Here is a 16120-nt window from a genome sequence, read left to right on the forward strand (position 1 = left end):
ACAGCAGGAATGCTGCTCTGTGCTGGCTCATGATGTCCCAAAATAAATGCAGTAACTGATTAGCGTTCCAGGAGTGTTTTCAGTTTATTACATGCCAGTAATGATGTCACAAATTGCAAATAAGAACATTATTTACAATCTTCAATACTGTATTGCAGGTTGACAGGTATTATATTGTTGTAATGTACAAAACAAAATATGAAAAAAATCATGTCATAGCGCCACACGCTATGTTTTATGTTCGGCTCTTACGGGATAGTTTTGTAGTCTTTCCTCTACATCTATAGTCTCGGTTGCTAAGCACTCAGTGACTGTCTTTCCTGGTTGTAGAGGGCTGCGGAGTCCTTTCTTTGTGTCTGTTGTGGTGCAGCAGTGCTAGGGACCGGGTGGCGACTAGACTGCTTCGGAAGTGAAGCTTAACTGAAATCAATGGAGACTGAACTCGGGAGGAGTCATTAGCAGGTACCACTATTGGGGAGGAGTCATTAGCAGGTACCACTATTGCACCACTTCCTGGGGCCAAAACGGTCATCCACGGGGACGAGCAAGCGCAACCGTAGCGCGTGTGAGAAGGACAAAGCATTGCGTGCCCTCCCCTTGCAACATACAACCCTCAGCATCACACCACCATTTATCAGCCGCTCCTCTGCACAGCATCTTTCCAGCCCTCCCCTGCACCCTTCTACTGCATACTATGCCTGTACAGCATAACGTTACTACAGTACATACTAAAATGCATCCCCCGCTGTACGTTTTCCCTCCACTTGCAATCCTTCTCTCCTCGAGAACAAGCATGTACTGCCAGCTTTATCTATGTGCATAGCTCTCAACCATTTATGTTGCATAAGCGGGTGAAAACACCCGATTTTACTTTTGGCGGGTGAGCGGCCCATTGAAATGAATGGGCGTGCATGAGGTTTGGCGGGTGAGTCCGCTGTTTACAAGGCGGGTCACACCCGCCAAAAGCGTGTGAGTTGGGAGCTATGCTATGTGTCATACTGTACACATACACGCTGCCGTTTCACGCCCAGCCCTTCAAATCTCACTCTCTTCCTGTCTATTCCCTCCCCAATGCATGCGTCGCTAAAGTCTTCTTGGGAATGTCAGATCTGGGTGTTTTCAGGTGCACGGAAATATGGTGTCTGCATAACATTGCGGAAGATTTTCTCTGCACGCGCCTCCTTTCTCAACTTTTCAATCGGTCCACGTTCTACCCTGCCGCCTCATGTTTCACTGTCGTTTTCTTCTTCCTGTGTTCCCAAAGTTCTTTTGGCCACATATCAGCGGCAATAGTTTCTCCAACTCCCCTTTCTTCATCCGGCCCAGGTACACCACTCCAATAGTCCCTTTTGTCCAAATAGTTTATCTGGCCGCCTTTTAAAACAATTGTGTTTATAATCATTTTCAAAGTTGACGTTTTTTTCTTAATCACGTGCTATTTTTCGCGGAAGTACACACTGAAAGATAATCTCAAACAGTGAATTCTTGTTGGGAAAGTACGTACATTACATACATATAGGTGGTTATTTTACGGAAGGGCAGAAAGAATTACATACATAGAGACGTGCTTCATATAAAGACAAAGTACACTGACTATATCCGTATTCTTGACTAAATAGGACTGACCTAACCTTAATGAATAGCAACGGTAAAAGTCCAATACCACTTTCCACCACAGACCGATTAAAAGTAGGGTTTATTTTTAGAATTCATCTTAAAATGACGCCTTTAGCGATTGTGAGCTCCGTTAGCAGTCTTATATTTTATGATATGACAAATGTCACGTGTGCTTGTGTTCACATCCGCATGTTTTGATTTTCATGAGGAATAAACCAGTCGTAGTAGAAGCTTGGATTGCAATATCAAAACCGGTCACAAATATCCTCAGCTATCCTTTTTGAAACCTATGTAACAATCGTAGATACACATTAGACCCAGTATACATGTAAGCAGTCCCATCAGTGTGGTTACAAAAGTGTTCAAAATACAAGGTGGTTTATTTATGTGGTTTCAGGATATCCCAATTATATTGTCATGAATATAATGTTGGTGCCGGTTTAGCAGTCAAAGGGTGAGGTAGAATACACTGGATGTATTTGATCAAACAGGAGTGACCCCGGACACAGTGCTTCTCAGGCCCAGCTACATAAGAACCCTAATGAACTTTATGAAACCAATAACTTGGAACTCCTTTGAGGGGATGGAGAGGAGAGACAGGGACAAGGGACTGGGTATAACGGTGACCATTGTAATTTATTTATATTTTCATTTGTAAAGCGCACAAAACCCAGAGGCATCAATGTGCTGTTGCAGGAACCAGTTACATGTGGCCATTTAGGCAAGTAAGCTTACGGTTGCATACAGACACAGGTGGTAGAATGCAAAATGGTGTATTACATGCAGAGGCGCGGAAAGGTGGTTCATCACCTATGTGAACAAACAGGTTTTGAGAGCCCTACCAAAAGCTTAATAGGATTCTTCGGCTCTACATGCGGGAGGGACGTCCATTGTTTGGCTGCAATGGAGGGAAAGCGTGAACCTCCCGCTGTGGCGGGTTTGAATTTGCACTACACCAGCCGATGGATGTAGAGAGTTCTAGTGGGCCTAGACGAGAAGGTCTTGGTGATTTTCTGGGACAATTAGTGCAGCGAAAATCCAGAGATGCGCCTGTGGGTAATGGAGAGGGTCTTGAATCTGATCCTTTATTGGATTGGGACCCAATGGGGACAGCGCTTCGTGCGGTCGAGATGTGTTCCGTTTTAGGGATATTTAGTGCCGCACAAAGGGCATTATTTTGGATCGTCTGTAGTTTCTGTATGTTGTGTGCAGACGTACCAGAAATGAGTACATTGCAATAGTCTAGCCTTGAAACTACCACAGCCTGAGCCAATCGTTAGGCAACTATCCGTAGATAAGAAATGTCTGGTGGCATATATCAATTTGGTAGAGTATGCTGCTGAGGAGGAAATCACATTCACCTGGTGAGTCTATACACATATTCCTCTTAAAACAATTAAGGCCTTTATAGTGGAACAAAGTGAGGATGCCCCCTCAATCCCTATACCGGACTGGGATGCGTGAAGGGCGTCCCTTCTGCTTAACCCTGGCCGCACACAGACCCTGCATGTCCTAGGGGCTTCTCATCCTGTCCTGGAGGAGCCTTTAGTCACCACTGGCTCTGCTTGGGGAAACTCTTGGCAGCGGTGGAACTCTCCCTCCCCTGGGAAGGCGTATCTTTTTATTTTTTTTATTTTTATTTTTTAAATTTATTTTCAAGATTTACAATAATCAAAATGTACATCACCAAAAGTTCAAACGGAGCATAGAAAACAACACTCAATTTGACATAGGTATGGAAGCAAAAGAAGCCGAAGCATGTATAAATATTAAAACATTTCAGATAATACAAGACAAACTTCGTACCTTTCTCAAAATAAAACACCTAATCACAAAATAACTTAATAAAAACTGCAACACATAACAGTACAAAAACATAAAGACAACACACAGACTACATAAAACAGAACAAAAACAAAACAGTGGGGGATCCTCAGCTAACGCACATATACAACAGCAGGTATCTTGAACTGTCTCAGAGATCTCTGTGTAATGTAGAGTGCCTGTGTGCTCAGAGTGATCAATGGTGTTGAGCCTTCCCTACCTGCGGTTATAAGGGGTAAGGGCTCTGAATTACTGTTGTTTTTCCCCCCTGGTTCCCTCTCTCATTGAGCGCTTTGAAACACTTGCCTTGTGTATAGGCGCTTTACAAATAAACATTACCATACCATGCCCCGTGAAGATAATATTGGGGAAAGAGTCTGGCTGTTGCCTCTCCACATTCGCCACATGACTATCTGTGGTATGGATGGTGTTCTTCATTATCTGCTCCACCCTGATTGGCTGACTGAATTTGAGGAGCACTTTATCTAGGCTAGTAGGAAGTCTGATGCAGACACACTGGCTTTTAGAGAACCCAGGTTCTCTAACTCTGTGCAAGGCATCATAAGAGCAGGGTGCAAAATGTGCTATTGCCACTAGCTATTGGCTAGTGATATTTGACAATTGCCGAATAAGAAATATTGTGCTGTATGTATGTATAGATTTGAGGTGGCGAGTGACTATTTTACAGCTGGCTAGTAGTTTACAACTTAAATGTTTGCCCCTGATTAGAGGCTTTGATGATATCTTGTTTCCCTAGTACATTCGCATTTACAAGTTTTAAATTGTCGGAGGGCACCGGATTCATGTGTGCCTGTCTTTGAATTTGTAAACGCTGAATCACTGTATACAGGGAACCAGAATCCACTAGAAGGGCTATCTGAACGGCTGCAATGCTGATGAGTGCTTACTCCTTTGACCATAAGGACAGCATCCTGCAGGTCTTCAGCGTTGTCGATATTTTATTTAATTTATAGAGAACTTTTGCCAAAGCTCTTGTAGAAAAATACCAGATCACCACAATCTGTATGAACAATACCTTCTGAGTAAACTAGAACAGAAGAGGGGAAGGAAAATAGTTGTCTGAGAGAGCAAACAGGAGATAAAATACGGAGAGGAGGAAGAGCAAATAGACAGACAGAGGGAGAGAGTTCCAATGCTTGGGGGCAAGCAAGTTAAAGGAACGGAAATGAGAGGACGCACAAGTGGGTTTTGGGACAGAGAGAGAAAACTGATTCTGAGAGCGGAGAGGGCAGGCAGGAGAATATAGTGAGATAAGCGAAGACATACAGGGGGGCGATACTATGGATGCACTTAAAGACAATGGGGAGGAAGTGATAAGGGAGAAGAGATCTATAGAGACTATAGAGGACTGAGAGGAAAGAGAAAAGAAGAGACGAACAGAGTAGTTATAGTTAGAGCAAAGAGGTACAAGAAAAGAGGCAGGAAGGCCAAGGAGAAGAGCTGAGCAATAGTTGACACGAGAGAAAATTAGACCGGAAAGAAGAAGCTTGGTGGCATGAAAAGAGAGATGGGGCAGAGTACGACGGATATTGAAAAGAGCATTGCAGTAGGATCAGGCAGTAGAAGAGATGTGCAGAGAGAAGGGTCAAAGATTACGCCAGGTCGCGAGCAGAGAGGAAGAAAGAAATACGGTTAAAAGATGTCGTTTTAAATGGACCATTGATGGGATTGAAATTGATGTGCTCCGTGAAATTACCTGTTTAGGGTTTTCTCTTGCTGTGCAATAAAGTAGGGATACAACCATTAAGCGATTTGGAGGGCAAGATTAACCAATTGTTCTTTCAAATGAAGGAAACTCTAAGTATTGTACATTTTCTGTTGAACCATTGTTGAAAATTTATATTAGAAAAGTTATTCCCAAGGTTCTGCATGGCCTTGAGATTGACCCATTGTCGAGTGGTTTACCATGGGACAGGCTAGAGGGCTGTGTCTGGAAGAAAGTCTTCAACTTACCACTTGTAATTCCAACAGCCTCCACCCGTTATGAACTTGGTTTGCTTTCACTTCAAGCCTGGTTCCAATGGCAAGTGATATCACTAGTGGGTAAAATGTCTCCAGTTACTGAATGGTCCTCATATTCTGATCTATACAATGATATGTGAATTAAGTCGTCCAGCATTTTGGTTGCTTTGGAGACATATACTGCTAGAAAAAGAGGAATGATTTGGACTCCAACCCTTTGGGGGTAAAAAAAGAGGTAAGAAATTGGATTGGATTAATACTATAACAAAGGTCCAAGGCTATACGGTCCATTGCACATTGTCATTGTTAGATAAAGCCCTTGGCACTATGCCTAAATATTTAATCCAATTTCCTTGCCCGAAAGTAAGAAACCAAATCCTGTGCTTCCGATAAATCTTTTGGCCCCTGGTGAAATCACAAATGTTTGTGACAAAAACCACAGTCCTATCAATAGTACTTGTGGGTATTGTAAGGACCCTGTAGTGGTCCAAACATTTAAACACGTTGTTGTTAAATGCCCAATGTTAAAAGATCTCGGGACAAGATTTTCGGGCCACTTCTTCACACTACGAAATGAAATATTTCTTGAAGATATATGGAATCGAGTAAATGTGGGTAATGAACAGTTTTTAACTATGGAAGTGGTCCGAATGCTTGATGAGCGAGGTTTTATTAAGGAAAGATGAAATGTATGCTTTTAGAAAGCTTGGATCTTTTTATCTTTTTTAGTATAACAGTGATTGTTTACTATGTTTTAAATCTTGGTAGTGTAATTGGTTGAAATATTAAAACTCCTATTAATATTGTGTATTTTGAATCTTGAATGATAATTTTATCAATATCTTAATTACTCTTTTCTAAAAATGTAATAAATCAATCTTATTGTCCTTTATTTATGCTTGTGAACGATCTTGTTATTACTGTTAGGGAACTGCGTAAATATGAGTAAGCTGTTGTAGAATTAAATTAAGTTATAGCTCACACATAGCTCACCTTGGCAATTGATGACTCCAACTGGAAGGGTTAAAGCAGCTGTGAAGATTTCCCAGTGACAGCCCTGGCCACTCAGCCCAGGGTAATGTAACCCAGGAGAGCGGGCAGGACTCCCAGGGAAACCCTCAATGGGAAGAAAACCCTGGACGAAATCCCAGCTCGTGTAGATCAGGTTTTATGATGGAAGGTAGGACATCTCTGACAGGAACCCCCGGGAATCACACAAGACACCTTGTCTGCAGGAATGAGAAGTGAAGAAATTGGGAACATGTTAGAGGAGGGTTCATAGAAGGGAAAGGAAAGAGATATCAATGGGAACACTCTCACCCAAAAAGGACTGGGGAACAGTTCGGATCTGGACCCTGGCTGAATAGGACAGCTTAGCGCGAGTCGGAAGAGTCTGGAAGGATAACAGAAGATGAGGACCTGGTAGAATATTCAAGGGAATCCTAGAGAAAGGGAACTTACTCAGAAGGGGATCTGTCTGGAATGGGAGACAAATAAGATGGATTCGCGAAGCCGGTGGAGAAGGAAACCAGCAAAGGCTGAGAGGAGGATCTGACGAGAGAAAGTAACACAGGGTAAGTAGGAGCCGCAATCAAACAGAGAGAAATGAGAGCATGAAGAGAAAGTTTTCAGAAGCGAACTCACGGAGCGTCAAAAGCAGAAGCGACGCGAACCACTGGTCGCTTCGTTTCCGGATAAAGGATCACGTGATCGGTCGTCCGCACGTCAAGGGAGCGTGCAACCACTAGACCGCTGCCAGCAGGTCGGGAAAATTCACCAGTTTCCATCTTAGAAATGTTAGGAATCAGGACGCCGCACAAGCGGGTCCGTGCCCATAAAGACCACTTGCCGCGATGTGTAACAGATCTATGTATTGATGTTCTGATGTCTATCTGCCATTACTGTTGTACCATACTCTGTTCTTAAAATGTACAGCTCTTTGGGTTCAAGCGCTATATAAAATACAAATAAATAAAAAAAGGAAAGGGAAACAGGGAGGGTGGGAGGAATCATTGTAGAAGGAAAAAGAACTCAGTTTACGAGGGATTGAGGTGGAGAAAATCTGGTGACATCCAATTCTGGACTGCAGAGGCAGTTAGAGACAGTAGAGTGTAAGTTGTCAGTGAAAGAGGAAAAAGATAAAAAAAGATTTGGGTGTCATAAGCATAAAGATGAGAGATTAAAAGAACAAATAAGGGGAGTGAGCAGGAATGTATAAAGTGAGAAAAGCATGGGCCAAGGACAGACCCTTGAGGGACTTCATAAAGATAAGGATGGGTCGGGAGGGATTTGCCCAGCCAAGGTTACTGAGTAGGAGCGATGAGAAAGATCATAGTAAAAACATTTAAGAAGAGAGCCAGAGAGACCAAGAGTGGAAAGGGTGGAAATGAGAAGGGACTGATCAACAGTATCAAACGCCGCAGAGTGATGGAGATAGAGAAGGACATTTAGAGTGTCAAGTTTCTCCAAGCAGAGAGTGGGTGGTAGATCTTTTTCTTTGGTAGGAGCCTCCCTCTGGAATGGCCTGCCTACACCCCCTCCGACTTGAGCCGGATCACCTTAATGTGAGAAACTAGAAGGTGTCTCACCCACTGTCCCTGGGGATCTGTCATCCAGGTGGCCAGGACACAGCCATCGCTTTTGGATCCAGTTCTGGGGGTGGACCAGTGTGGAAGGATCACCTGGGTGAGGGGTGTTCGGGGAGTGGGAGTGGGACACCGGATGGTGAGATGCGGTATCCCTTTCCCTGTAACACATTTATCCCATCCTACCTGGTAGGTTATGTAGGAACTCTGCCACCCCCCTTTTTACAACATGAACACTTTCTCACGGACAGCCTGCTATAAAGGAAAACAGACTAATACCCGAGCCGTCTACCTGACATGTCCAAATACTTTGGCCAGGTGAGGTCAGGCAATTATCGACAATCACTCACACCTGACTTCCATTACACTTCCCCACACGGATAAAAGGCGGAGCATGAGAGCACACTCTGAGCGAGGTAAAGCACAAGAGGAAACAGTAGTTTTGAGACGGCAGCTGTGCAAAAGGGGAAACATGGCAAAACTGAAGGAGATCGCAAGGAGGGAAATTACCTTGACCCTTTTGACAAGGAACTATTTCTTTCCGGAGACCTTGACAATAGAAAGCGTAAGACCAGGAAACCAGGCTGAAGAATCCTGCATTGTGTGTCGGAGCTACCCAGGGCCCTCCCGCGTCAGTAATCAAGGCGGGTAGAATCATTAGCCGCTGTGGTGCCGTCCTTGGCTCCAAGAACAAAGCAGCATCAGTGAAGTCCACACAGCCGGTGAGTTTGGGAGACCGATAGAAGACCGGTCCTCGTTGAAGCCAAGGTTGCAAGCAGCAAGATTGTATGGCGAGCGCTTGAACGAACATTGTTAAAATGTGTGTGATAAGAGACGCGAGTGAAGTTAAACTCCTGATGAGTGATTGAACTTTAAAGCAAGCTACAATACCTTTTTGACGGGGTGCCCAATCAAAGGTCTATGTAAGGTATCCAACTGAGAAGTAAAAACCAGTAGATACATTCGGTCCGAGCCCGGCGGAGGGAGACCAATTGAAAGAGAACGAATAAATGTGAATCGAAGTGGTCGTGCAACAGGTGAAGCAAAGTCCTGCACACATTCGAAGGTCTTCGATTTTGATGAAATAGAGAAAGTTAGGAAAAGTATGTGAATTTGGTCCGAGCCCGGCAGAGGGAGAACACTTGAAGGGTTTGTGTTAAAGTGGGTCTGAGCCTGGCAGAGGGGGACACGGGGTGAACAGAAAATCACCCGATAATTTGTACATGTGAAATCCCTTTGAAAAAGGAACTTTGATGTTTGTCGTGTTGCATCAGGCCCTCTGAAATAAGGGACTTTGAATGGCAAAGAGACTTTGGCACAGAAGGCCCTGATGTTGAAGTATTTGAACTGCATCCTAGTGCTAGAGAAGCTAGAGATTGTGCTAAACTTGAGTGTGCTGCCTGTTACCGTGCTGAAAACGTGGGGAAGGAAAGTCAACGGCTTGAATATCCTGACATAATTTCGTGAACACTTTTCTTTTGCATAAACATTGTTTCCCCAGACTATTTGTATTTAGAAGTAAGGATTGACAATAGATATATTATTATAGGCCATAAGACACCACTACGACTGCGTTATTTTTATTTGATGGTCGTAGCTTGCTCCCATCTTTAGATTTAGGATTAGATAGGCATTCTTCAAACCCAATTGAAGATTAATAAACACCCTTGAACTGTGTTTGTCTTACTGTTGGATACCATGCCTTCCTTACATTAGGTTCCGGAAACATCTAAAGACTTTCCTTTTTTCCTCCTGCTTGCCTCTGCCCCCGCCCTGCTGCTGTGACTGGTGCCCAATCCCTTGTAGTCTTACTGGGGTCAGGCCTTCCACGACCAGTCTACTCCTGCACCCCTAACCAGCACTTGCCTTTGGGCACCCTTCCCTGACGGATGTCCGTGATTTATTTTGAAAATATTTCTCCTAATGGAGAAGTGACCGAATTTATTTCACCTAAAAAACGAAATTCACTTTGTAATTTGTCAATTTTTTTTAATATATATATAATAAAGAGGGATGGGGGGACACCCCCGCAACCCCACCTTACCCCTCCCTACCCTAATGTATACCCTTACCCCACACCCCAGCTATTATACACTATACATATAGCACCTCACTGGCATGGTCAGAATGTCACAGGGCCTAGTACGACAGTTTGCTATTGTTTTTTTCCCTGGAAACACTTGTGTATAGCTGCCATACCAATGTCCAATAATTAAAAGCTACGAGAAGAGCATTGAAGGCATGCAAGTGGGCAGTCTCGGTGGAGTGGGATGGTCATAATCCAGATTCAGAGGTTGCAGAAGAGAGTGACGATTGAGAAATGCAGAAACTTGAGAGTAGACAGCATGCTCAAGAAGTTTAGATAAAAAGGGAAGAAGAAAGATAGCGGGAATAGAGGGATTGTGAGATTGTTTCTTCAAGATGGGGACAAAGAGTGCATGTTTGAAAAGAGAAGGAAAACGAGAATGATCAAACAAGGAAATTATAAGATGGGCAAGATGAGGGAGAAAGTGGGGATACATTCGGGGATAAGTCAGAAGGAAGGGTGTCAGAAGATGAAACGGTAGGTTGGGTACAGAGCAGAATCAGAAAGAGAAGACAAGGAGGATGGTGAGCAAGGAGGTGAGAGTACATGGGGTGGAGAAGGGGGGTAGGAAAAGAGCAGAGAGTCACCACTTTGAAGTGAAGTAGTTTGCAAAATCAGAAGATGAGAGATTTGAAAACAAGAGGGGGCGATCGGTAGGCTGGGGGGAGAATGGTGTGAAGAAACTGGAAAAAGACGACTAGGGTAATATGAGAGTGTACGTTCAGAGAAATTGTTTTTTTCTTGTTGCAGCGAGCAATGCAAGTTCATGTAGAGAAGAAAGCACAGAGAGATCACATGGAGGATGGGAATTTTTCCAGCAAGGTTCAGCTTTCTGGAGGCTGGAACGGCGGGAGCTGAGGTCAGCAATAGGCCATGGTTGAGGGGGTTTGCGGGAAGGAGAGAAAGGGCGGGCAGGAAAAGTGGAGTCAAGAGTGGACAACAAGTTCTGAAGGGCACTCGCAGCATTGTCGGCAGAGTAGAGTAATGTGAAGAAAGAAATGTGGCCGGGCTGAAAAGGAGAATTCGGCGAGTTAAAGTAGGGTTTGAGAGTGGGGGTGAGGTTGGAGGGAGAAGAGGGAGGGAGAGTAGAAAGAGATTCGAAGAGTAAAGGGGATGAGTAGTCTCTCGCAGTACTTCTTCAGGAAATCCCTGAAGTCGCAAATGGCTGCTATTGTTGAAAAGGCTGGTACATACTTCCCGGGAAAGATCTTGGGGGGGAAAACCAATCTGACTGGTCCCCCCCCTCCCAGTTCCTCTACCCATCCAATCCTCGTTGCCAGTTATTGTGCTAAGTGACTCTGTAAGTGAACTCAGTGCATTTATTTGATCAACAGGAGCAGCCCGGGTGCTGTGCTTCTCTGTCCTCGCTACATAAGAAACAAAACTAACTTTATGGAACCTAGAACTTGGAACTCCAGGTAAGGGGGGGGGGAGAGAGAGAGAGAGAGACCAACAAGGAACTGGGCATAACAGTAGCCATGGCAGTGAGGAATTGTAGGTGGAGTACAACAGTACATGCATATCCAACAACTCCCAGGAAGACGCATACATCCCATATTCAATGAGGCATACCACATTGATACTCTATTGGTCCAGGGAAGCAGTGAAGAATGAATAAACACACATTCAACTCCAATCTCAACCCAGCCCTGAGAATTACCAAAGATATGTGGTCTAAATGTTGCTGCCTAATTATGTCGTATATGTAGTCAAATCAGGGTCCCTATTTATTTAATGTATTTAACGAATTTGTTTTGACAATGAAACACATTTGTTTTCCCTGGCGACAATTTGACTAATTTGTGACTGCTTTATATGAACAGGTGCTGGTTCCCCTGATTTTAGAACTGAGCAGCAGACCACAGGAATGCCATGGGAAGCAGTGACCAAAGCACCTCTGCATCGTTACTGACATCCCCAGAAGTGCAAGCCCAGTTATTCACTTTAACTGGGCATTAACCTCTGTCAAATACATTTGTATAACCGGGCTTCCCCACGTATGTGCAGCAGGCATCCCTCTTGCAACCTCTGCACCGTCGCGGTGAGCAGTCAGTGACAATTACTTTCAGGACAAAAATGTTTGGGTATTTGGTCTCAGCCTCAGTGTTTTTTAATGAATTGGGAAACTTTGAGGCTGCACTATCCACAGAATCCGCCCCCTGTGATGAATCCATAGAATATGTCCCCTCTCCCCAAGAGGAGCCCCCACTTTGGGACTAGGGAGCAGAGCCTGCTCAGCTTAACACCCCCTAGCGGACAAAGCAAGCGAGATACCACTGGGGGTGACCCCCCCCCCCACTTTAGAGTACAGGCGGTCCCTAGGAAGTGATATTTAGTTATCCTCTCTATCCCCAAGATTCCATTACTACCTTTGTTGGCTACATGTGAGTTCAAATGTCTGATAACTAGAAACATCCTGTAAGGATGATAGGTGTGGTTTCTGAACCTCTGCATGCACAGGATCAGCTGGGATTGAGAGAGTGGTTGGAAGTCCCACCCTTAACAGAGGGATGAAGAGCCAATCAACGTTAGAACCAAGAGAGAGGCATCTGTGGATCTGAGTTCGTCCGAAGCCCTCCGCATGGGAGATGTCAGGAAAAGCAGAGCATTAGCCAAGCATGGCTGACATGACGGAGCCTGCGGAAAACTGACAACCCTGCCGGAGGATGATCTGGGTATGCCTAGCCAGGAGCACCAGTGGAGAACCCAAGCTACGCAATAGGTGGGCTGAGGAATGGGCATGCCAGAGCAGCAAGAAGCCCGGGGAGAGAGACGTAAGCTCACTCTGAAGCAGAGAACCAAGAAGACGAAGAGCAAGCAGCGACGCCTGCACAGAATTGACCCGTCCTCATGAAGAGCACTGCAGTGAAATGAAAGGCACGCAGCAACTCTTGGGAACCAGGGAGGCAAGGCCAAATAATTCCCCAGGACTGGGAGAGAGAAGCAAGATCGCAAGGCAGGATACGAGAAACCATACCCAAGGAAGGGTGAATGAAACCATACCCAGGACGAGGTGAGAGCATCCCATACCAAGTGTGGGGCGAGAGAACCAAGACCCCAGGGTGGGGCACGATAAACCAGACCCCAAGTGGGGTGTGAGAAACCATATCCCAAGATTGGGGTGAACAAAACCAGATCCGGAGTGAAAGCAACCATACTCCAAGGTGGGGCGACAGAACTCTGATTCCAAGGCGGGGCACAAGAAACTCGACCCCGACGCGGGGTGCGATAAACCATAACCTAGGCTGGGAAGAAAATCACAATGCTTACGAGAGAAGCAAGAGCCCAATATGGGGAGATAGGGAGAAGCAAGACCCCAAGGCGGGCAGTGAAATACCAAAACCTTTTCTTTGTTAAGAGTAATAGGAGTGAGTTTTCTTGGTAAAGAGTACCAGGGATACCCTCATTGCAGGGGGGAAGGACACGGACCAGACAGTCTCTAGAAGCGAGTAAAGATAAATAGAAACACTTTTGTGGACTTGTTGGAACTGTGTAAAAGACATTAAGTTTTAGGCTGTGCGACAAGGGCACAGAGCCGTATTGAGAAAGACATACCAGAGTGGGGGATCAGAAACAAGTCTCCATTCCATTACAAGGGACAAAGGCCTAATTGTATCTTTTGTTAGATTTTTGCATTGTGTTAGTACAGGTTTATTTACGGACAGAGGACTTTCTTTGTTTTGTAAAGTCATCCTGACCAGCACCTTTTGTGGATATTTTCTTTACAGAGTAGATTAGACACGGGGACAGCTCGGGTTTTCTGTTGGAAAATGAAACTAAGTTACTTACAATGTCACCTTGTCCATCTCCTTTTTCTGAAGTACCACACCCCCTAATACCTAGTTTCATGTTTTTGTAAATTAATTAAATGAAAACCGTAGAAATGTTGTGCACTTGTCATTGTGCTTTTATTACACAAGTAAATTATTCAGTTCAATAGACTGATGTCACACTAAATTGTCTTTGCCCCATGCCTACATATGTTCCGCTGTGAGCAAGCTTCTTCATAATAAACTTCTATTCATTTTCAAAGGTATGTTGTCACATTATCACCATGTTAGTCTGATCTGTGTGAGGTCAGTATCAAAACTGAAAAAAAACAAAATTCATTGCACGCCACAAATTAAATTATAAGCATTAAATGATCAAGGCGAAAAACCAAAAAGGCAACACATTTTGGAAATAGTAGTCACAAGTTAAGTCATTTGAAAACTTTTTATTATTATGTTATCACATCTCGGTATGGTATCTTCTGGTATTTATATGGAAGAGTCTGAGGTTGAGGGGACTGGCAGTTGATTTAAGCCATTATCCAAAACTAATGGCTCACACACTGCTTTCTGTTGTTGTAGAAAGAATGTAATGGCTACTAGAATTATTTAGCTGATAGAGTTTTCTAAAATGTAACTGCTCGTCGACCGGTTACAATGGTAACATTACCCATCTCAATGCTGTGAGATCCCAAGGTTGTTAAATTAGCACTGAATGGAAAGTAAACTGTAAATGTGAGATTCTTTCTTCTGATTAGTGTCCTTACGTATTCGTAGGTGGTATTGGAGGTGCAGAAATAAACAATCAATGGAGCCCTGGCAAGACTCATAGTTAACATAATAGTTAATTTGATGAAAGTTTTGTGAATACATTATCAGTGGTTTAAAATTTATTTTTTGATTTATATGATCTCTTTCGGACTCTAAGGCTAATGTAATTATGAATTACAAAACACACACAATTCTTTCTCGCATTCTTTTTCATCTAGAGTTAATTAATTGTTCTACTCTTATGGTACAGTATTTGTAGACTATAATTTTGCTTATGCTTAGAGGGTGTGTTAATGGAGATCGCGCTTTCTGTGCATGGTCTCTCCACACTGGGTGCACTACAGAATTCGCAGCAGGTGCCCCTCCGACTATGATGACGTGCGAGATTGCCTCTTGGGGAGGGAAGTTCAGCACCCACGGCCCCTCCTCTGCCCCAAGTTACCATGCCAGTAGCAGAGTTGCAACAACTCATTGTTGCCCTGTGGAAGAAGCCATAGACAGAATGTTTCCTCCTGCTACTCATAAACCCCTATGCCCCCTATGAAGGTGGACCTCCGATTTCCATAACCCAGAGTAAGACCACCTCTTAAGAAGTGAGTGCATGTTTGTCAGTAAAGCAAGTTACACTAATGTCCTGTCCCTTTTTCTCCATCTCGATACAGCATGGACGTCCCTCGCTAGGGACGCAGACGGAACCTTTTTCACCAGAATAACCTTCTTCCCCTTTAAATTTAGAAGCGTGTCTTGGAGTGGGGGAGCATACGCTCCCCTGACTCCGCCCACCGGTGCCACTCCTCAGTCCCTTTTCTGCGTCGACGGGAAAGGGCCGATTTCACCAGCGCCCCTGGGTTTGGTTTCAGCCATGTTATACCATGCGCTCTTCCCCAGATACTTTCTTCTATCTTTTTGTCAACCAGGTACTTGGTCCTACGGCGCCACGCTCCTCCCCGGGGCACGTTGACTTCAGCGGGTGTCCAGCCTGCGAGGAGCTCTTCCCTATGTCCGACCCCCACACTCTTTGCCTCCACTGCCTTGGTCCCTACCACAGCTGGGAAGGTTGTACTGCGTGCGACGCACGTACGCCACACTCATTGAAGAACAGGCTAGCTCGGTGGATGGAGCTCTTCGAAAGGTTGCCTCCAGAGCACTTGAAGGACTTTGCCAGACAGAGATCAAGGCCCAAAGAAGGGCCGCTATTTTCCATCGCACCCCATAAGGGTGACTCCTTCCCAAGAAAACGCCCGAGCGGGAGGAACCTTTCTGGTTCTCGCACCAGCACATGTACCGAGGCAAGTCCAGCTACTGGCCTCACGGCCGAGGGGTCATCAGATCCTTCCGGGCACAGTACTGAGGGACCACAAGGTTCTTTTCCTGGGTGTAGACCCGAGGGGCAATGCTCTAGTACTGGCCTAATGGCCAAGGGGGCGCCTAATGGCCAAGTGTTGAGTGCCCTCGGCATTCAACACTGCCGAGGGCACTATGCC

At 44.8% G+C, this 16120-nt stretch overlaps 1 protein-coding gene across 1 annotated transcript in view; it reads left to right on the forward strand.

The window, feature by feature from the left end:
• The first annotated feature begins 334 nt into the window (after window positions 1-334).
• The window catches only part of PPIP5K2 (diphosphoinositol pentakisphosphate kinase 2), a 2362281-nt gene continuing 2346495 nt past the window's right edge, over window positions 335-16120 (forward strand). The window contains exon 1 of the mRNA XM_069625464.1: window positions 335-462. The gene's annotated coding sequence lies outside the window, so the exon portion shown is untranslated. The remainder of the gene's footprint in view (window positions 463-16120) is intronic.

This window comes from Ambystoma mexicanum, chromosome 6p (assembly GCF_040938575.1).
Source record: "Ambystoma mexicanum isolate Mex_15411 chromosome 6p, UKY_AmexF1_1, whole genome shotgun sequence".
Classification (NCBI taxonomy): domain Eukaryota; kingdom Metazoa; phylum Chordata; class Amphibia; order Caudata; family Ambystomatidae; genus Ambystoma; species Ambystoma mexicanum.